Source organism: Podarcis bocagei (assembly GCF_964188305.1).
Source record: "Podarcis bocagei genome assembly, chromosome: 9".
In the NCBI taxonomy this organism is placed as follows: domain Eukaryota; kingdom Metazoa; phylum Chordata; class Lepidosauria; order Squamata; family Lacertidae; genus Podarcis; species Podarcis bocagei.
Genome location: NC_138134.1, coordinates 2,141,154 through 2,164,299, shown reverse-complemented (window position 1 = coordinate 2,164,299; position 23,146 = coordinate 2,141,154). Strand labels below are relative to the sequence as shown.

General features: G+C 45.4%; 1 protein-coding gene and 1 long non-coding RNA gene across 10 annotated transcripts in view; one reads left to right on the top strand and one right to left on the bottom strand.

Annotated features, from left to right (window-relative positions):
• HMG20A (high mobility group 20A) overlaps window positions 1-23,146 on the top strand; it is a 62,673-nt gene that overhangs the window by 4,704 nt on the left and 34,823 nt on the right. The window lies entirely within an intron of this gene.
• On the bottom strand, window positions 13,734-17,076 carry LOC308595368. The gene is made up of 3 exons (XR_014012013.1): window positions 16,144-17,076; window positions 14,853-15,897; window positions 13,734-13,930 (listed from the first exon to the last, which is right to left on the bottom strand). It is a non-coding gene; the product is annotated as an uncharacterized lncRNA (long non-coding RNA).

Sequence of the window (23,146 nt, the reverse complement as noted above, 5' to 3'; positions counted from 1 at the left end):
GTAAAATTAATGAATGTTAGAAGGATGCTGGAATGAAGTTACATGGTTTTAGCAGAAATGTTATAAAGAACTAAGTAAAAATAGATTGTTAATGGGCCAAAGTGTAAAATCTAAGGTCAGATTGTGTTAAGATAAATTATAGAACAAAAATTGAGAAAGATGGAAAGGATTTGCTGAAATAGCTAATTGAACAAGAATACAAAAAAGGGAGGTGTGAGGAGGTCAATGAAACAAGTAAATGAAAGGTAGAGATATAGAGATATTGGATGTGTTTTTTGAATGTTTTTGCTTTTCTTGTTGTTTTCTTGTATTTTTCCCCCCTCTTTATTTTTGATGTATTGTGAACTTTTTACTGTTTTTCTCTTCCTTTTTCTGTAACTGTTAAACTTCTAATAAAGATCTTTAAAAAAAATGAAAATGAAACGGCCAGTCAGTCCCTTCTCCCTCCTCGGGGAAAAGCCCCCAAGAGCGGCGCATTCTTTAAAGGCTGCGCGGCTCCTACGGGCTTTTCTACGAGGTGGGGGAATTCCCCCACCTCCCGCAGAAGCCGTGCACTCTTTAAAGGGGCTGCGCGGCTTCTGCTGGCATTTCTAGGAGGTGGGGGAATTCCCCCACCGCCCACAGAAGCCGTGCGCTCTTTAAAGGGGCTGTGCGGCTTCTGCTGGCTTTTCGACTCAGCTTGTGGGGCTGGCGATGGGGGGAAGCTCTGCTTTTCCCCACCGCCAGCCTCAAAGCCAGGTTGGAGAATAGCGGGAAGGTGCCGCGTGCGTTGCCGCTGCCCCCCGATCCTCTGGGGCTGGCAATGGGGGGAAGCGCTGCTTTCCCCCACCGCCAGCCTCAAAGCCGGGTCGGAGAGTAGGGGAACGCGTCGCGCGCTTTCCCGCTGCCCCCCGATCCTCTGGGGCTGGCGATGGGGGGAAGCGCTGCTTTCCCCCACCGCCAGCCTCAAAGTGCAGACTCTTCTGGCTTCAGCGAAAGCAACACGAAGCCTCCAGAGCGCAGGCTTCCTAGGCTTCTTGTTGCTATCGCTGAAGCCAAGGAGCCTGCATTCGCCCCATAGACGCACACACATTTCCCCTTCATTTTTGGAGGGGAAAAGGTGTGTCTTATAGGGCAAAAAATACGGTAAATGGGAACCTTAGGAAGCCCTTTGTTGAAGGCTCCTCGGGGCCAAAGAGCAACCTCCAAGCATCAGCCGTTGGAAACCATTGACATAGGACCGCAACCATCCCAAAGTGCCACCCATCCCTGACTCAGACAGCCACTCCTGACATGGTTGATGATATTGAAAGCTGCTAAAAGGTTGCAGAGAATTAACAGGGACATATTTCTCCTGTCTCTCTCCCAACAGATTGCCCCTACAGGGCAATCAAAGCAGCTTCTGTGCCAGAAGCAGGCCCAAACCTGTATTGAAATGGATCTAGAGAAACAGTTTTCTCCAAGAGCACCTGGATCTGGTCTGCAAATTTGTCTAATCTTTTTAAAAACTCTGAATTAAGGACCATATTGTGATAGTTTTGGTTTGGTATGAAAAAAAGGAACCATAGGATAGGCTCTTTGAATGGACCATTGTAAAATGTTCATTTCTTTTCGCTTAATCTGCCATGGTATATTCTGAGCCAGTAAATATTGTGTCACATTGTACATTAAGAAATCCTGTTATACTGAAATGGATAATAGCCGGCCTAACCTTCTTTGGAGGTCTTTAAGCAGAGGCTTGACAACCATATGTCAAGAGTGCTCTGATGGTGTTTCCTGCTTGGCAGGGGGTTGGACTCGATGGCCCTTGTGGTCTCTTCCAACTCTATGATTCTATGATTCTATCAAGATCATCGTTTTTGACACAGATTGGCAGCACTTTTCCAGGGTTTTAGGTGAGTCTTTCAGTAGTACCTGGGGCTGATGGGGACTGAACTTGGGGACTGAACTTGTGACCTTCTGCAATGTTTCCCCTATTTATGTTGTGTTACACTCCTAAACCTGGAACAGTAGAACTGTACAGGGCTGTTCAAAATCTGAGAGTACAGAGCTGGGGTCAGAAAAAGGAGGAAAAAGACCTGTGTTTTAGTATGATGAGCTTTCATCAAGTGTAGCTAAATGCTGCCAGAGCAAAGTTGGATGCTGCTGATTATTTTTGTACAAGTACTGGAATTTTATTTTTGCAGATTTCTTCAGTTTAGACAGCTTAATTCCCTCGGTTTACTTTCAAATCCTTAGGTCCCCAATGGTATGTCAGTTTTTTTGTCTCACAAAGCTGTTTATCCATGATTTGCTTTTTTTAGCTGGATATCAGTAAATGCAGCTGGACAATTTTTTTCCTACATTACTAGGCTGGCAGATTTGAGTTTCCTTGTTGAACAATATTGCAGTGAAAAGTGGTGTGGATGCCAACAGCATCAACAAGAAGCAACCCCTTCCCATTCCTTCTCACTGCAATAAAATGAGGTTTAACAGTTTGGACTAATTCCTTTAAAGGCTGGAGTGGTGTTCTTAAAATGCATGAATGTTTGTGAGAAAACTTCAGGTCAATCTAACATAAAGTGAGGATTAATGTAGGCTTGTGAGAATTCTCCTATGAACATGTTTTAATAGACTGAAAAGAATTCACTTTTGAATCACGCCTTAGTACCATGTTCTGAGAATGAAAGGATGATGATAAGTTAAGTGATCTTGGGAATTTTCAAGGGTCAATTGGATATTCTAATCTGAACTAGAATAGTGAGCACAGAAGCAAAGGGTTATTAAATATGTGATCTTGTAAATAACCCTTTGAAAAGTTCTCGGCTGAGCTAGCCTCTTGGGTCTCCTAACTGGGCCTTGTAGTATAAAGAATGGAATTTAAAGTGTCATCCACTGTGATTCTAATATTTTCTTCTGAGCAACTGCCACTGTTCCATCTTCCTCACCCTTTTGCCCCATAATTTGCTTCAGCTCACTTCCAAGTATTGCCACATGTCTTGCAGTCACCCGCATGATGTTTGGGAGGGTGCTACTATCTCTAGGTCTTCCCAGAGAGCCATAACTGGCAAAGGCTAATTTCAAGAGTTCTGCTTCCTGCTCACTTCACTCCCTTGAGCATGCATTAAATGTTCCATGTAGTAGAATCTTAGAAGTTTGAATGCTTAGCAGTGTAAATGTGTGTAAATGTGTGCTGTTCAAAGTTTATATATTCAAGTAAACATAACACAGAACATATTATAAACACTGATCCCAATCCAATCCAAACTGCTTGGGGGGTAGTTTGATCTGTGCATGCATTTTCCCCAGGCACAGATTGAAAGTACTTGCATTGAATGTGATGTGTGATTGAAATTCCATGAGCATACATTGCTGGCCTGTGCATAATGCATGGTGCATTCTCCGTACTCCCCTCCCCAGCTGAAGCTAAGGCATGCGTAAGGACAATTTGTGCTTATTGTAACATGAGTGATTTGCTACAAACATCCCACATAACATAACAACCACCACCTTTATTTTCCTTCTCCTCTCTCCCAAATGATTTGTGCCACCTCAAACTGTCAACCCTTATCCTTTATGGATATGGTTTTGGAACTAAAACTAATGTTGGTGACTGAAGAAGACAGTACAACTAGAATTGAGAATCCACTGTGATTAACAGCCTGCTAACACAGAACTCTTAAAGATCTCCATTGCTGCCATGTAATATCTGAGTAGAGAGGTAATTCCTAGGCTACTTGAGCATTTGTTTTTATCAGTTTTCTGAAGACTGATGCCCTGACCTACAATAAAGGTGGCCATTGCAGGTAAAGATTTGCAGACAAAGGGCCCTGTGCTTCATTCTCACTGTCCCTTTGATGTTGATGCCTGGTAGTGCTGATTAGAGGAACGTGCTGTTGGCAGATGGGCTCTTCTGCAGGAGAGCTGTGATCTCTTCCTGAATGGGTGCAAAGCTAATGCTGGCAGAGGGCCATGTGATGGAGCATTCTGTGGTGGAGAGGAACTGCTGGATCCTAAATTGCCCCAGTTTGTGGAGAAAGGTCCAGTCTGGGCTTGGAGCTGGTGTGGCATGATCCCTACAAAGCTGCCGCTCACCTTCTGCCCTGACGGGTAGGAGCTGGCAGGGCTTCTTATGTGCTGGTGGCTTTGCCACTTCTGTTGTCCCCAGCCACTCATTAGGATTGATCTGCCCACCTACAATGTCCCATTGAACTCAGGTGGACATAGCATAGGAATGCTCTGTAAAACTGACAACTGGTAACGTTTTACAGTCACTTTGTGCTTTAGTTTGTATGGATTTATTAAAATGTTCTGATTTTAGGAGGAATTGGTGGCTATAATCTGGGCAAAGAAAATGGAAGTTGAACCATTACACCACACTGACACTCACTGGCGAGAATCTTTTTCGTTCAGTTTGCAAAGTCACAGCTTCTGTGACAGGTGAACCTGACAGTTGAAGATGTAGCCTGAAAGAGCAGCTGTAAGGGTAGTAGGCACCCTATACAGTAGTGGCAAAAGTGTTTTCAGTGATGAAACAATGCAAACATGGTAGTCTGAATCAAACCTAACAGTTCCTCTTTCTTATTTTGTCTAGTTTAGCAGGTCATCTGCAAGTACTAGTACTGTTTTGTTTTTCTTTCTTTTTTTAAAGGCTATTGCTTTTGAGGATAAATACACTGTTAAGTTGTTGATATGTGTTTGACAGATTAGATACTGATCCTCTGGGAGGAAGAAATACCTTGCTTTCCAGACAAAGCCTTGATATATGTTCTTATATATGCAAATATGAGATGGCCTATGAGATGGCTATGAAAGCTGCTAAGAAATCTTACTTTGCAGCTTCTATTGCATCCGCTAGCTCTCGCCCGGCACAACTTTTTAGAATAATTAGGTCAATAACGTCCTTAGGAGGACAACCAAATTTAAGCACAAATTCGACCCACAGCTGTGAGGCATTCGCGAGCTTTTTTGCGGAGAAAGTCCTGTTGCTCCGCCGTGACCTCCCTGCCAATTTAGATACAGTGACTGAACTGGAGGCCCCTCGACTGACTTCAGGTCCAGTGTTGGACCATTTCGATCGGATACTCCCTACTGATGTGGATAGATTCCTCCAAGTTGGTAGGCCCACCACCTGCCTCCTTGATCCGTGCCCGTCTTGGCTGATTAGGGAGTGTCCAGATGTTGCGCGGACCCCCCTGGTTGAAATTATCAATTTGTCCCTTGACACGGGGACATTCCCAGGGGAACTGAAGGAAGCAGTGGTGCGTCCACTCTTAAAGAAAGCTTCATTAGATCCCTTAGACCTATCCAATTACCGCCCAGTTTCAAATCTTCCATACCTGGGTAAGGTAATTGAGAGAGCGGTTGCTGAACAGCTTGGTAGGTTTCTGGAGGAAACATCGGCATTAGATCCATTTCAGTCCGGTTTCCGTCCTGGTTTTGGGACGGAGACGGCTCTGGTTGCCCTAACAGATGATATCCGTAGACAACTGGATCGAGGCGGGTCAGGACTGCTGATCCTTTTAGATTTGTCAGCAGCCTTTGACATGGTCGATCATGATCTTCTGGACCATCGCCTTGCAGACGTGGGGATACAGGGCATAGCCCGTAACTGGTTGTGCTCTTTTATCTCTGGTCGGGGACAGAGGGTGGCACTAGGGAGGGAAATGTCGTCACGCCACTCCTTGGTGTGTGGAGTGCCGCAGGGCGCAATTCTCTCCCCAATGCTTTTTAACATCTTTATGCGCCCCCTTGCCCAGATTATCCGGAGCTTTGGGCTGGGCTGTCATCAATATGCTGATGACACTCAGCTCTATCTACTGATGGATGGCCACACCAACTCGGCCCCTTACACACTGACCAGATGCTTGGAAGCTGTGGCTGGATGGTTTCGTGGGAGCCGATTGAAACTAAATCCTTCAAAGACAGAGGTCCTATGGCTAGGTCGGGATAGCATGGGGATGAGGGACCAACTCCCTTCTCTTGCGGGGGCCCAATTAGTGCCATTGCCTTCCGTTAAGAGTTTGGGTGTAATCCTTGACGCCTCGCTTTCCATGGAGGCGCAAGTCACAGCAACAGCCAAGGCGACATTTTTCCACCTTCGCCGCATCAAGCAGTTGGTCCCTTACCTTTCCCGCCCCGACCTGGCCACAGTGATCCATGCGACAGTCATCTCCAGGCTTGACTACTGTAACTCGCTCTACGCGGGGCTGCCCTTGAAGCTGTCCCAGAAACTCCAGCGGGTACAGAATGCTGCAGCGAGGCTCCTCACAGCGTCTCTGCCATGGGAGCATATTCATCCAGTGCTTTTCAAGCTGCACTGGCTCCCGGTGGAGTACAGGGTCAGATTTAAGGTGCTGCTTTTGACCTTTAAAGCCCTTCACGGCCTAGGACCCTCGTACCTACGGGACCGCCTCGCCTGGTATGCCCCACGGAGAGCCTCAAGGTCCATAAATAACAACACCCTAGTGGTCCCAGGCCCTAAGGAAGTTAGATTGGCTTCAACCAGAGCCAGGGCCTTTTCAGCACTGGCCCCAACTTGGTGGAACGCTCTGTCTCATGAGACCAGGGCCCTGCAGGATCTGATCTCTTTCCGCAGGGCCTGTAAGACAGAGTTGTTCCGCCTGGCCTTTGGATTGGAGCCAATTTGATTCCCTCCGCCCCCTTTTTCTTTTTTCTTTTCCTTCTCCTGCAATGAGGCTCCATTTTAATATTTTAATGTTCCATTATTTTAATGTTGTATTTTATTTTTGTTTTTAAGTTGTAATCACTCATCTTGTAAGCCGCTCTGAGCCCGGCCTTGGCTGGGGAGGGCGGGGTATAAATAAAAAATTATTATTATTATTATTATTATTAAATATCTTACAAGTTGAAAACAGTGTGTGCTGTTTTTGAAGGCTACTGCCATTGATATAGAAGAATAGCATCATAATTGCTGTCTAGTTTTGTTGGTTTTAACCATACAACAATAGCAACTATCTGAAGGGATGAGAAATCTCCCCACTTTCCTTCCTTCCAAATGAAGGCTAGGAACATTGTCTGGAGCAGATGATTCTGAATTGTGTGCTTGTTCTTCTGCATGGTCTTTCATGTTTTCAGGTAATGAGGTTAATAATAATAATAACAACAACAATAATAATAACAACAATATTTTATTTATACTCCGCTCATCTGGCTGGATTTCCCCAGCTACTCTGGGAGGCTTCCAACAAAATATTAAAAATACAACAAAACATCAGACATTAAAAACATCTCTAAACAGGGCTGCCTTCAGATGTCTTTTAAAAGTCAGATAGTTGTTTATTTCCTTGACGTCTGATGGGGGGCATTCCACAGGGCAGACGCCACTACCGAGAAGGCCCTCTGCCTGGCTCCCTGTAACCTCATTTCTCGCAGTGAGGGAACCGCCAGAAGGCCCTCAGAGCTGGACCTCAGTGTCCGGACTGAACGATGGGAGTGGAGATGCTTCTTCAGGTATACAATTTATAGAATTGTAGAGTTGGAAAGGACCACGAGGGCCATCTAGTCCATCTCCCTGTAATGCAGGATTTTTTTTGCCCAATTTGGGGCTCTAACCCATGACCCTGAAGTTCAGCATCTCATGTTCTACCAACTGAGATATCGCGGTGAAAGTTTTAATGCTGTGTTTTCATTTAGTGGAGTGTCAGTGATAGAATGGTGATGGTGTTTCCTGCTTGGCAGGGGGTTGGACTCGATGGCCCTTGTGGTCTCTTCCAACTCTATGATTCTATGAATCGTAGAATTTTAGAGTTGGAAGGCACCACACGGGTCATCTAGTCCAACCCCCTGCAGTTTAGGACTCTTTTGCTCAACATGGGGCTCAAACCCATGACCCTGACATTAAGAGTCAACGGAGCTATTCCAGTGAGAGCTATATAATTTTCAAGTAAAGCAACATTTGCTTGCAAGAAGGAAGGAGTTGTTACTGTACTCTATACTTGTGCAGTGGAACCTCGGGTTACAAACGCTTCAGGTTACATACGCTTCAGGTTACAGACTCTGCTAACCCAGAAATATTACCTCGGGTTAAGAACTTTGCTTCAGGATGAGAACAGAAATCGTGCTCCAATGGCGCGGTGGCATTGGGAGGCGCCATTAGCTAAAGTGGTGCTTCAGGTTAAGAACAGTTTCAGGTTAAGAACGGACCTCCGGAACAAATTAAGTACTTAACCCGAGGTACCACTGTATTCTGTACTGTTTATTACAAAACAGATAATTGAACTTATATTTATTTCATCTGCCACTTAAGAGTTTTTAAAGAATGTGAATTTTCTTTTCTTTTTTTGGTGAGTGGGTGGGGAGAATTCTCAAAGTTTATGTAATTCTCGTAGCCACTTGTAGAGGTTCTAAAATTCTGTTCTGAGAGCTTATTCCAGCAAAGCAATTATCAAGGGAGCTATGCTATTATAAGGATATGTTTATTAGAAAGGTTTCAAAGCATACAGAAAATAACACGATTGTGGGAAAACCTTTCAACTTGTTCCCTGAGCTTAGATGCACTGCTGTGAGCTGGAAGAGCATTGTGGGTATTGATATGCAAATAAAGAATGGATTTGAAGCCTTCTAATAGAGAGAGTGGGTGGATGATGGAAACTTCAAATGCCAAGAAAATCATTTAGTACATATTCTATACTGTAGCACATTATCTTTTAAAGTTCAGTGTTATTGATTGAGTAGACACTTTCTAGAGGCCCACCTCTTTTTAGATCCCCAAGTAACTGTAGTAATGTGAAGATCACAGTATATAATGTAACTCGTTTTGTTTACATAGAGTGGCCGTAGGTTTTTTGAAGGTGACATATACCACCCTCCATATACCACAAATTGCAAAAAGAACCAAATAAATTCTCTACACAAAGTTGCTCACCAATTTATAAAGATACAGGTTTTGGTGAACTGCCCCCTCTAATTGAGTAAAAGAGGTTTAGTTTTTACATTTGGTAGAATGAAACTGTAGTCACAACTCTTCTAGACTGCTTTTCCACTTCTGTGTTTTAAATTTTCTTTTGTGCACAGCATTTACCGTATTTCATCTTCAGCTAGATCCTCCACCTGAGTAAGATTGTCTTCCATAAACACGGTTTTAACAAAGAATCCGTAAGTGACTGGAGGCGGGAGTTGATCACGGTGTGGATTTGCCAAGTGTGCCTTCCTCTTAGCACGTTTCTTCCTTGCGTCCTGAGTTCGAGTGTCTTCAAAGTCCATGGCACCTTTGGTAAAGGTTGTTCTCCAATTGGAGTGCTCGCAGGCAAGTGTTACCCAATTGTCAGTGTTTATACTACATTTTTTTAGATTTGCCTTGAGACAGTCTTTAAACCTCTTTTGTTGACCACCAGCATTACGCTTTCCATTTTTAAGTTTGGAATAGAGTAGTTGCTTTGGAAGACGATCATCAGGCATCCACACATGACCAGTTCAATGAAGTTGATGTTGAAGAATCATTGCTTCAACACTGGTGATCTTTGCTTCTTCCAGTATACTGGTATTAGTTTGCCTGTCTTCTCAAGTGAGGTGTAATTTTTTTTGGAGACGTTGCTGATGGAATCTTTCGAGGAGTTGGAGATGGCGTTTATAAGTGGTTCATGTTTCACAAGCGTATAGTAAGGTTGGTAGTACAATAGCTTTGTAAATAAGCATTTTGGTTTCCTTGCGAATGTCCTGGTCCTCAAACACTCTGCACTTCAATCGGGAGAAAGCCGCACTCGCAGAGCTCAGGCAGTACTGCATTTCAGCATCAGTGATGACCTTTGTGGAAAGATAACTGCCCAGGTAGGAGAAGTGATCAACATTTTCCAACGTTACACCATTGGGTTGGATTTGTGGCGCTGCAGAGGGGTTATTTTGTACTTGTTGGTGCAGTACTTTGGTTTTTTGGATGTTGAGCAATAGGCCAAGCTTTTTGTAAGCTTCTGCAAAGATATTTAATATGATGTATAGAGAGAGGAGTGTCCAGTCTTGTGAGACACAACTACAGTCTGAAGCCAGATGATCACCACATTTGTTGTTTGTGAGATGTGTTCCTTTGTTACAGAAAGTTGAGAGATGTTTTCTCTTTTAAATTCATTGTAAAATTCTGATTTTTTTTAAGATGAAACATTACATTTCGGGATAAACTTTCAGCCTTATTTTAGAGTGGTTGCTAACTTCAGTGCCAGGTGCAAAGGTTAGCAAATGTCCCAACTTTTCCTATTGTTTCTATTCTACACCCCCCCCCCCCGAAAATTCTGGGTCCATGCACTGTGATTCTTCAATGGGTTGATCATACAGAAAAGTAGTAAAATATTGTTGCTTCACTAGGACAGTGGATTTTTAAAAATACAGTGTTTTACAAACATGAGAGGAAAAAATGCCAGCAATGTGTTGGTCTGACCCAGCCTTCCCCAACCTGGATCTCTCCAGATATTTTGAATTACAAGTCCCAGCAGCCACAGCCAGCTTGGCTGTTCTGGCTGAGGCTGATGGGAGTTGTAGTCTAAAATATCTGAAGAGTTCTCAGTTGGGGGAGGCTGGTATAATCTTATTAGTCTGCGAATAACTATTTAAGGCTAACATGCTGCAGACTAGGCTTCTGCCATCACCTTTACAAGCAATACCATTCCCCCCCTCTCTCCTCTTCCCCTTTAACATCAATTCTGAGAAGAGTTCTGTTGGTTGATTTTCTACTTTTAGATGGTCCATGAAAGCAGCATTAAAATTTCTCTGAAATCTGAACAGATTTATGTGCTGAAATATTTCCTTAGTTTCCGGTGAGTCAGATGTGTTGATGAATGACCACGCAGCTGGGGAGAAAGCACTTCTTTGCCTCCAAGTGGAACATTGGTGATCAAGGGGAGGTGGGTGGCAGAGCAGCCTTAGCTATTATTGAGTGGCATTTTGGTGAGTCATGGACTTGAAACAATAACTCTGGCTTTCCTGTTTCACCCAAATTCCACGTTGTCAGTGGTGCTTATGCTCCCAGCAAAAATGTTGACTCCATATGAGCTGAGGAAAGGTCATGAGTTTGGAGGAATGCCCTTTCTCATGGCTCTCATTCAGACAAAATGATACATGGACCCTGATACTGAGGGCATGGGACAGTGTGAGGGTTGTAGCCTGATAGACAATTCATGGGAAGTCTTTATTTCTAATAAGCAAATAGAGACATAACATTCTCTTACTTCTGGCAGCCAGGGGTAGAGGTAGAGAAGATGCAATAATTCCACAGATACAGAGAAAGCTATTCATTCTAATGAATAATTTGGTTTATAATGTTGTGGAAAACAAGTCATTTGGGAGTAGCATTTAAAGTGGTCACTTCAAGTGTTTAAATGTGGGTTGTCTGTATCAAAAAAACCCCTTCCAAATAACCACATTTATAGCTTGCCTTCAGTGGAAAGCCCATCTAGAGCTGGTGTACAAACCAGAATCCCAGAGCTGGCTATCCATAGGATCTCCATCTTGTCAGTAGTCTGTTGTCATTTATTAGCTCTTGTTCTGTCACCAGTTTAGGACACGCCCAGCCTCTCCAGATCAATATGTTAAAGAGAAATAGAGCTAGGTATCATTGGCATACTTGTGACATCTTGCCCCAAATCTTCTAAGGACTACTCCTATTAGCTTCATATAGAAATCAGTCGCCATCCCAATCTCCACAGCTTGTCCAAGGTTCCAGGGGTTCCAGGGTTTGTGTTTCCTTTGGAAATGTGGCACAGTGGAGACTGCAGCATCTTTAGGATATATGGTTTATTTACACATTTACTCAGGTTGTGTATGAGCCTACTTTGGAGGCGTTCCTAACATTACACTCCAAGCAGGTCTCTTGCTTCTTCCATGGGCACAGCAGCCTTGGATTCAAAACAGAAATCAGCCATGTTCTCTGTCTCCTTTTATAGTCTGTCACTGTTTTTGCTAGCGCTGCACTGCCAGCTGCAATTCTAAAAACTAACTGGTCTTACTACAGTGAGGGGGGAAAGTATTTGATCCCCTGCTAAATTTGCCTGGGAAAAACCCCCAGAAACCCAGAAGACAAAAGTCAGAGATTGATGTGCATTATAATGAGTGAAATAAGTATCTGATCCCTTTACAAAGGATGACTTAGTACTTGGTGGCAAAACCCTTGTTGGCAGTTACAGAGGTCAGGTGTTTCTTGTAGGTGGCCACCAGGTTTGCACACATCTCAGGAGGTATTTTGTCCCACTCCTCTTTGCAGATCCTCTCCAAGTCAGTACGATTTCAAGGCTGATGTGTAGCTACTCGAATCTTCAGCTCCCTCCACAGATTTTCGATGGGATTAAGGTATGAAGACTGGCTAGGCCGCTCCAGGACCTTAATGTGCTTCTTCATCAGCCACTCCTTTAAGGGTGCCTTGGCCGTGTGTTTTGGGTCACTGTCATGCTGGAATACCCATCCTTGACCCATTTTCAATGCCCTGGCTGAGGGAAGGAGGTGCTCATCCAAGATTTCACGAATACATGGTCCCGTCCATCGTCCCTTCAATGTGGTGAAGGTGTCCTGTTCCCTTGGCAGAAAAACACCCCCAAAGCATAATATGTCCCCCTCCGTGTTTGACGGTGGGGGTGGAGTTCTTTGGGTCGTAGGCAGTGTTCCTCCTCCTCTAAACATGGCGAGTTGAGTTGATGCCAAAAAGCTCAATTTTGATCTCATCTGAGCACAACACTTTCACCCAATTCTCCTCTGGGTCATTCAGATGTGCATTGGCAAACTGTAGACGGGCCTGTATGTGTGCTGTCTTGAGCAAGGGGACCTTGCGGGCTCTGCAAGCTCTCAGTCCTTCACGGCGTAGTGTGTTACCAACTGTTTTCATGGTAACTATGGTCCCAGCTGCCCTGAGATCATTGACATGTTCCCCCTGTGTTCTGGGCTGCTTCATCACCATTCTCATGATCATTGCAACTCCACGAGATGAGATCTTGCATGGAGCCACAGACTGAGGGAGGCTGACAGTTATTTTGTGTTTATTCCATTTGCAAATTATTGTACCAACTGTTGTCACCTTCTCACCAAGCTGCTTGGCAATAGTCTTGTAGCCTAGTCCAGCCTTGTCTATAAGGTCTACATCCTTGGACAGCTCAGTGAGGTAATTAAAGGTAAAGGGACCCCTGACGGATAAGTCCAGTCGTGGCCGACTCTGGGGTTGCGGCGCTCATCTTGCTTTATTGGCCGAGGGAGCCGGTGTACAGCTTCCGGGCCATGTGGCCAGCATGACTAAGCTGCTTCTGGTGAACCAGAGCAGCGCACGGAAACGCCGTTTACCTTCCCGCCGGAGCGGTACCTATTTATCTACTTGCACTTAGACGTGCTTTCGAACTGCTGTAATTACCTCTAATTACCTCTCTGCTCAGGGCAGGGCTTCATCCATTTGTTGACTGGCACATTCTCTGCCTCTTAATATTCTGTTTTGATGGCTAACCTACAAGGCTTTGTTCCCATGGTCAGTGAGCTATCACCAGGCTGGCGTGGCTCTTATTTTTAACATAAGCTGTTCAGCACAGTTTAATTCAGGGGTCGGTAAACTACAGGCCGCAGGTTGGATCTGGCCCGCGGACGGTCCGTGGATCGGACAGTTCTGTTGGTTAATTTTGTTCTGTTATTTCCCCCCCGGCGCTGCAGTTTTTTTCGGCGTCATCCCCCCCCCCACACCGTGGTGCCTCCTCCTGGCTTTTCCCCACCCTGTGTAGTGGAGGAAGGGGGCTGGGCTGAGCACCATTTTGGGCAGCGCTTCTCCGAAGCCAGCCAGCCCTTTTGGGCCGCTCGTCCCACTGCCGTCAGCCTCTGCCACTTGCAAGGGCAGGCGTTTCGCAGCCTCGTTTTCTTGGAGAGTTTGACTAGGCGCTTTGCGGGAGCTTTGTGCGCATCAACTTGTGCTTTTGTTCTCTCGCTCTCCTCCCTCACTGCTTGCCTGCCTTCTCCTGCTATCTTTGGAGGTGTCTTTCAGGGGATGAGCTGGTGGGTTCTCAGTACAGTGGTGCCTCGCAAGACGGAATTAATTTGTTCCGCAAGTCTCTTCGTCTTGCGAGTTTTTCGTCTTGCGATGCACGGTTTCCCATAGGAATGCATTGAAAATCAATTAATGCGTTCCTAGGGAAACCGCCTTCAGACCAGGTCCGGGGACAGTCTGTCCCCGGACCTCTTCTGAAGGCTGGGGGGGGGGGGACAAGGGCTTTTCTTCCCACCCCCAGCATTTTAAAAAACACCGGGACAGCGGAGGACTTCTCCCCTGTCCGGGCGATCATAAAATGCTGGCGGGCGGCATTTTAAAATCGCCCCGGGACAGCGGAGGACTTCTCCGCTGTCCGGGGCGATTGAAAAGCCCCTGGGAAGGCAGGCAGGGGGGACAAAGACTTTTGCCCCCCGCCCGCCTTCAGAAGAGGTCCTGGACCTCTTCTGAAGGCGGGCGGGGGGTGAAAGTCTTTGCTCCCCCCGCCTGCCTTCAAAAGCCCTCCAGGACAGGCAGGCAGGGGGGAGCAAAGACTTTTGCCCCCCGCCCGCCTTCAGAAGGTGTTCCCTCCCCGCCGCCCGGCTTTGGAGCACCGTTCCGAAGCCGGGCGGCAGGGGCGGGTGTTCCCTCCCCGCCGCCCGGCTTTCGAGCACCGTTCCGAAGCCGGGCGGCGGGGGCGGGTGTTCCCTCCCCGCCGCCCGGCTTCGGAGCATCGTTCCGAAGCCCGGTGGTGGCGGGAGGAGGCGTTCCCGCCCCACCGCCCGGCTTCGGAGGAGGTCCGAGGACAGCTTCCCCGCTGTCCCAGATATTTCCCTATGGGCTGTCGTCTTGCGAAGCAAGCCCATAGGGAAATTCGTCTTGCGAAGCGCCTCCAAAACGGAAAACCCTTTCGTCTAGCGGGTTTTCCGTCTTGCGAGGCGTTCGTCTTGCGAGGTACCACTGTACTTGGGAGGCGGCGGCAAACCGGAGTTTGAAATGGACCTTTTTGCCTGTTTGCGCATTTCCTCCTCAGCGCTCGTGGTCCAGGAGAGAGGGTGGTGGCTTGCTGTTGTTTTTGGAGAGCTCGGGGGGAGGGGGGGCAGGCATTGTGTGTGTTTAAATTCCTGCTCAGGAAGAGGCTGTAAAATGAGCCACCAGGAAAACTTCCTCTCCTTTCCCTGCTCTTGCTTTCGGTCCTTCCTAAAGTGATACAAGGTCCCCGAGAGCTCTGGATTTGGCTGACCAGGGAAGGCACTGAGGCTAAGGGGAGTTCAGTGCAACCCTCAATCTCAGCCCCCTCTTCAAATATCCTGGGCATCTCCCCCAACTTTTTAAACTGCAGCAGATCTGGCGCTTTTCAGCTATCCCAGATGATATATTTTGGAGACCTTTGGGGTTTGGCTCCCCCCCCCTTTTTGTCCACTTTCGCCCCTCCACTGCCGGCACCGCCAGCAGCACCATAGGTAGGCAGGGGGAGGGGAGGGGTTGGGGCCCCCTTCAAAAAAAGTTTGCTGATCCCTGGTTTAATTCCCCAAACCTTGGTTAATTTTAACTTTTGTTGGACCCAAGAATTCAGGGTGTCTCACACCCCACAAACTCATAACTATATTAAATAACATTGGGGACAAAATCATGATCCGTGGCACTGCACAGATCAGCTGTCAGGGGCTGAGGCACAATCATCCAATACTACTCTTTGGAACTGGTAGAAGCAAAATCATTATAAAAGGTGCTCCCAACCCCTCCCTCCTAGAGGCTGTACTTCAGAAATCACTGGGGGGAAATCCGGAAGATTTGTACTCCCCTTTTCCTCATCCAAACAAGTCCTCCATCAGGGAGACCAAAAATCAGTTCTCTTCCAAAACTGGCCCTGAGCCCAAACTGGAATGGGTCCAGATTATCATTTTCACCAAGGAACACCTGCAGCTGAACCACTACCATCCTCTTGAGCACCTTGTCCCCCACAAAGGTGTCTCAGTGACATGGTGGTAGTCAGTATAAATCTTTGTCTGGGGTGGTGTTTTTTTAGTGCTCACACCACCTCCTCCATCAAGGAAACAAGGAACAGTGCATGAAGTAATGGCACATTCACCACACTCTGGATCCACTTGGTCAGCACTCTGTGACTGGCATGAATATGCCAGGATGGGCACAGGTTGGGAGAGTCTTGTCCAATCTCAAGCCTCAGTACTGAAACTGACCCCACAGAGTTGGACAGGATAGTATAGCAGACTTATAAATGGTGTCACTCAAGTCCACATGATTTTTGTTTTCAAATTGTCTTACAAAAATTTTCACAGAGGGCCTCTGATGGCTTCCAGACTGGGTTAACTGGGGTAGATGATTGAGGAGAATAAAAATAAAGGCTCCAAATACAATTTATTGAGAATAGGGTGAAGCAGTGGATTCCTGGATAATTACTGTGTTCATATGTGTCATTAACTATTATATAGCCTTGGGCTCGCACATTCCTCACTCCCCTTAATGTGTGATTGCAGTGGATGTGTCTAGGAACTGGGTGAACAGTTTTCCTGCCATTAACAAAAAGAGAGAGTGTTGGGTAGGGTAATAAAGATGGGAGTAGCAATATGTGGTGGTTGGCTAAAATAGAATTCTACAGATGTTTGGCAACAGTTTCTGGAGTCTGAATATTAATAGTATTGTCGGGGCTTGATATAAACTCTGGATATCTCTGAGCTTTACATTCCTTTCCCTGGAGATTAAGCAAATCTGAAGCATGCTGTCATTCAACTCCTCTGAAATTGCCAGAGAGTTCTTGGGCAACTCTTAACTTGCCGTGACAGCTATTGTTACTACAGTGGTACCTCGGGTTACATACACTTCAGGTTACATACGCTTCAGGTTACAGACTCCGCTAACCCAGAAATAGTGCTTCAGGTTAAGAACTTTGCTTCAGGATGAGAACAGAAATTGTGCTCCAGCGGCGCGGCAGCAGCAGGAGGCCTCATTACCTAAAGTGGTGCTTCAGGTTAAGAACAGTTTCAGGTTAAGTACGGACCTCCGGAACAAATTAAGTACTTAACCTGAGGTACCACTGTACATGCTTCTTGCTGCTTTTCTAATGAGGACTTTGTTGGACTTTGTTTGGAGGTACGCCAAAAAGTTTTTAAACATCACACCCTAAGTTTATGATTCTAGATTCAGGTAGGTAGCCGTGTTGGTCTGACGCAGTCAAAATAAATAAATAAAATTGTCTAGTAGCACTTAGTTGGTCTCTAAGGTGCTACTGGACATTTTTTTAAGTTTATGATGTTCTTCAGAAGTTACAATTGCTTGGAAGCAAGGTTTTCTTGTCTTTTTGCACAAACCCAAATATTTCTAATAATGTTTGAGCAACACACTTATTCTAGAACAATCGTATTATTGTTAGCCCTTGTAGGTTGAACATTTATTTTTCTGTTGTTTCATTCTGAGTTGGTAATATTTGTTAAGTGCTTGTGCGGGTTCAGATAGAGTCTGGGGTCCCCAAAGGACTGCCTGCTCCATCATGAACTTCTCTATCAACTGAAATCTGCTTTGGAGACCCTCCTGTATGTCCCCATTGCTGGCTTTGTTGTTCTGCTTTCTGCTGAGCTGTTCAGGTGCCAGGCTGAGCATTGAAAAGCAGATACAGCTGAAGGAAGAAGTAGGAAAAAGCATTGCTCTTCAACTTCCTCCTTCAGGGGGTGGAGGGCAGAATGTAACCACCTTTCATAGTGAAGAGGGCGGGGGTGGGTTTTTTTAAGAAGCTTCATGGGTGTCAGGAGAAGTCCTCAAGGGCACCACTGCACCCATGTGGCAACCCCAGTCTCATACTAAGCTGATAAATATTGGAAAGCCAATAAATACTAAATTCAGCAAAGGCTCCTAAGGCCAAAGTGCACATTCACAGAAGAGGCTGCCTTTTGCTTCTCTGCAGGATTTATCTTCCTGGTCTCGCTGCCTTCTAGTCACCCTTTCCTGGCGGACATTGTGCTACCTTTGTGCACTGGTTGTGACTGGATGATTCAATCTTTCCTGCTGTGCTTTTGCTCCAAAATTACTCCAAAATTACTGAGAGCCAGTGTGGTGTGAGAGCCAGTGTGGTGTAGGGGTTAAGAGCAGTAGACTTGTAAACTGGTGAACCGGGTTTGCGTCTCCGCTCCTCCACATGCATCTGCTGGGTTACCTGGGCTAGTCACACTCCTCTGAAGTCTCTCAGCCCCACTGTTTGTTGTGGCGGAGGAAGGGAAAGGAGAATATTAGCCGCTTTGAGACTCCTTCGGGTAGTGATAAAGCGGGATATCAAATCCAAATTCTTCTTCTTCTCTTCCTCAGTGTTTTCCTGTCGTTCACCTGCATGAGTGCCTAATATCAATCAAGGGGCATTCCATGCAGAGGATGCACATTTCTGAGACGAAGTAATTATTATTCTCTTTCACAGTAAAAGTTTTCAGGAAGTAAAAAAGGTACTGCTAAGTTAGAAGAAAAATGTGCCTCAGTTGTTCAGAGAAAGCTGACTTGCAACCTTAGGGCATTTTTTATGTGACCCAGAAGCTTAGCATTTTGAGAGACCCTACTGTCATTGTGTAAAAATTTAGCTGTCATAGTTACTGGGGCAGAAAAAATTACTAGAGGCTTGTAAATTGTGCTAAGTAAACAGAAATGCAGGTCATTATGTTGTTCAGTTCTCATGATCTATTGAAGTTCATAGGTCAGGATTTTTCAGTTAGTGACAAATTATCTGCATTTTTAGCAGGGGTGGGGATATTAAGGCCTGGGAGCCAAATGCAGTCCTTCAGGCCTTTCAAACCAGCCTTTGGGGCTTCCTCAGCTCTTGCGGGCTGGAATGTGTCTTGAACTGTAATCAAGGCCTTTGACACTTGGAAGGCATATTTTTAGGCCCCACACTATTCTTGTGATTGTAATTTGTTTTAAATTGATATCACTTGCTCTGGAACCTTGCTCTGGAGTGAAGGGCAGGCAGAAGATCAATATGATGATGATGATGATGATGATGATGATGTGTGTGTGTGTGTATGTACACCCCCCCGTGTTTTTCACTTCATGAGACGCACTTTTTTCTTCCTAAAAAGTAAGGGGAAATGTCTGTGCGCCCTATGGAGCGAATGCATGGTCCCTGGAGCCGAATTGCCCAGGGGCGAAAAGCAGATCATGCTTTCTTCTTCTTCTTCTTCTTCTTCTTCTTCTTCTTCTTCTTCTTCTTCTTCTTCTTCTCTACTTCTCTTCTTCTCTTCTTCTCTTCTTCTTCTTCAAAGAGGGAAGTGGCTGTTGAAACAAAGCCGCTGATCAGCAAGCGATCGGGGACAGAGATGAGGCTGCTGGTAAAAGGAGGCTGCCTGTTAAAGACAGCGAAATTGCAAGGAGAGGAGACAGGAATAGGAAAGCAATGAGGAGAAAAATTAGAAGAAAAGGAGGAGCAAAAAACTGCTCCAGCTCAGGGAGGGACGCGATAAAGGAGGCTACCTGGGAGGGGGGAGGTAAAAGCCCATGGATCCTCAGTATTTTTTCATTGAGTCATCCCAAATTCACCATCACATCACATAGCATGTCCATGGCTACAGCCTGCACCAAAAAAACCATGCACCTACTCTTTCTTGGGGCCGCAGTGGCGCAAAAACATGGTTACAAAGCCCAGATCCACATGGATTCTCAGGATTTTTGCATTGGGCTACCCCAAACTCACCGTCAAATCACATGTCTGTGGCCACAGCATGAACCACAAGAGTCATACATCCACTGTTTCGTTCAGAATATTTTTTTTCTAAAAACTAGGTGCGTCTTATGGAGTGAAAAATACTCTGTGTGTGTGTGTGTGTGTGTGTGTGTGTGTGTGTCTGCACACACATTCTGCGCTGCTTTTGAGAGTGGTGCGCTGAGCTCTTGGGTGCCTAGGCCTGTGGACCACCTTGGGCTCTGGTGTGCCACCCCCAAAGGTAAGTGCCCCCAGCGGTGCCCCTGCCCTCCTAAGCACGCCACGGTTCATACGTAATGCAAAAAGTCAAAATGTTTCTGCCATGAAGTACATGGGGGTTTGGGGTTTGTTTGTTAAACATCTCAGGTGTATTGGAGGTAGAAAAACAGCACTCTCTCTGGAATCTACTGTAGTCATAATGAGTAGTGTGCTATGAGCTAAAACAGGTCTGGGAGTGAGACTGAGATGGATTCTGAACAAAGATATGAGAGAGAGAGAGAGAGAGAGAGAGAGAGAGAGAGAGAGAGAGAGAGAAGCTAATGTGCTTTCTTTTAAAAAAATATTCATATATATCTGCAAACTACCTTATTCAGTAGCACTAGCCTACAAAACTCAAATGGCTAGGCAAGATTTGCACCATTAGCTATGGAGTTGTGCACTGTGTGAAGGGGTTGAATTAACTTTGCTGTGATTAAACTTTAATGTTTTGTTGCTGTTCTTTCCTTCAGTGTGGTTGTTGACAAGGGAGTCATTTCCAATTTTATATTGTCTGAGGCTATTGGCCACTTTAGTGAAGAAAACTCAGTAATACCATAAGTGGGATTAATTAGTGCAAGATAGTGATTTTCATCTGCTCAATTGTATTTAGCTTGATTGGATTATTTCCCCCCATTTTCCTTGTAATTTGTATATTTATCTAAGGGGTTGTGAACCTGTGTATGGTGAACGTGCTGCTTTAGCGTACAATTCTGTTCAAATTGTGTCTCCCTTCCCTCTCTTCTCTCAAGCTGTGAACCACCTTCTCTTCTTAGTTCTCAGAAAGCCTACACTTTCAAGCCATTCATAAAAATAAGCACAATGCCTTTCTATAGAGGGAAGCATATTTTTGTACCTGTTCCCAGTTCAGAGCTCTTTGGTATGCCAGAAAGGGGGAAAAAGAGCTGAGGTTTCAGGAAGAGAACACGCATATAGGAAAGAAATTCTTCCTGCCTACCCAAAGGGTTTTTGAGCTCAGCCAAATAGTCTGTACTTCCATGTATGTCTTTTTAGTCTGTCTGCTAGCACTGAGTGTTCCATTTTCCAAGTGACTCACTGTGAATACTCACTTTTGGGGGAGGTAGTGGAGGGAGGAAGCAGAAGAGTGGCTTATTACACAGATTATTCTGCAGATATATTTGGCCTGATTTTAAACATATGGGCTGCAATCATGTTTGTTGCTGTATCTCTTCTTTTTCTAACACCCCCCCCCCTGCAGTCTTAGGCAAAAAACAATTTGGCTAATGCTGCTGTGACATTCAGTTTTGGCACTAGTGCAAAGCTTGCATCCTCCCACCCCTTTAATGAACATGCTCTGCCTAGAAATTCTGTCGCATGTACCAGCGTGTGCAGTTGCTTGGAAACGGGATTCTAAAGCCAGGCTCTGGTGCTTCGCAAGGTACTTTATTTTTTAATAAGGAGGAAAAAAGTGCATGACAACCCTTCAAGTTGGCACAGGTTGCAATCGGAAGTGTAGACTGTTCTGTTTTCCAGCCATGACTGACGGTCTTTTTTCCTGGGTCAGCCACGTGATAGTCTGGGCCAGTCTGGGCCAGCTTGACCTGGAAGGCTCATCATTTTTTCCCCAAAGTATCAATGCACAAAAAGACATTGGTGTTTCTAGACTAAAGTTATTGTAATACATTTTTGCATGCAAATTTTATTTCAGTAGTGAGCCATAGAAAGAACACGAACTGCTCAGTAGCCCCCTTCTGCAAGAGGATGCAGGTTTAAAGCCACATCCGTGCTCAGCCCCCTGGCCTCCCCCGCACCCCTCTGCAGAAGGCTGGACCAGTTGAACAGAAGCAGGAAGGTGTTGGGGTCTGTCACCTTAATTGCTATATTTGGGCGGAGACTGGAGCACAGCAGTGAGTGGCCATTGAAAAAGGCAGTTGAAAAGCCTCTGCAGAGAAGAGCTGCTTCTCTGTGTTGGCATCTTTGCCCTGAGTCCATATGTAGCTGCTCCTGCCCCCTATTCCTAAAGAGAACATGAAACTGTCAAACTCCCATGTCATACAAGATAGGCTATTAAGGGTATCTTTATGATAGATTGAATTGTTGTAAGACGCTCTGGAAGCCAATCCTGGCTGAAAAGTAAGGTTTAACCCACCCTTTCCCAACTTAATTCCCTTCAGATGTTGGTTGACTTCAACTCTCATCCGTTTCTGCCAGCATGGCAATAGTCAGGGAAGATGAAAGCAGTAGTTCAAAACATATGGGGGGTGCCAGGTTGGAGAAGCCTGCTATAAATAAATGACAGGTTGTTTTTTTTTAAAAAAAGTAGGAGCCACAGTATATCTCAGACTTAAAATATAGCAAACTCTATTTACTGTTAGTACAATAGAGACCTTTAGGGGTTTTCTTAGCTTGAAATACGAGGATTATAAATAAAAGTCACTCCAAGCTAAAATCAAATAACCAACTGCAAATTGATTGCCTATCTCATGATCAATCTTTTATTAGCTCTCTGTTTCTCTAATGATAGAAAGGGTTTGCTGTAGAAACTTTCTGAATCCAAATGAGAGATACAGTCATACCTCAGGTTGCGAACGCTGCGGGTTGCGCGTTTTAGGATTGTGGACTGCGCCGAATCCGGAAGTACTGGAATGGGTTACTTCTGTGTTTCAGCGCAAGCGCAGAAGCGCAAAATGACGTCACACGTGTGCACAGACGCAGCACTGTGGGTTGCGAACGCTGCGGGTTGCGAACGGGCCTCCCGCACGGATCACGTTCGCATCCCGAGGTATGACTGGTTTTAAGTTCCTTGGTGTACCATAAAAATAACTTAGGACATATTTTTTTTATCTCCTAAGTAATTGTTTTGAAATGTTTTTCAATTGTAAAATTCATTTTTATAATTTTCTGCAAGAAGAGATTCTTAGAAAGGGAAGGGAAGGTGAAGGAAGCCAGAACAATTGTCTCAACTCCTCCTGATTGTTCCTTTTTGTTACATGTCTCTCACCAGCTCTCTCTGGTATATATGTAGCTGGCATAAAATCTGGTGATGCTCTTGCTTTTCCTTAGCAGCAGAGTCAGGCAGTCATGACTGCAGGGCTTTTAAAGGGCTGTTCTTATAGCATACTAATGAAAATATAAAGTCAGTGCCTGGCTATACTTTTGGGGGCCCACAGAGCAAGATCAGGCAGCTTGTTCAGCATGGAAAGGTGTAATGAGAATATTGTGGCCCAGAAGATGCATGCAGGCTGCTCCTCCACTTTCATGTGATCTACTTGACCACAAACTTGACATGAGCCAACAGTGTGACGCGGCAGCTAAAAATGCCAATGCAATTCTGGGCTGCA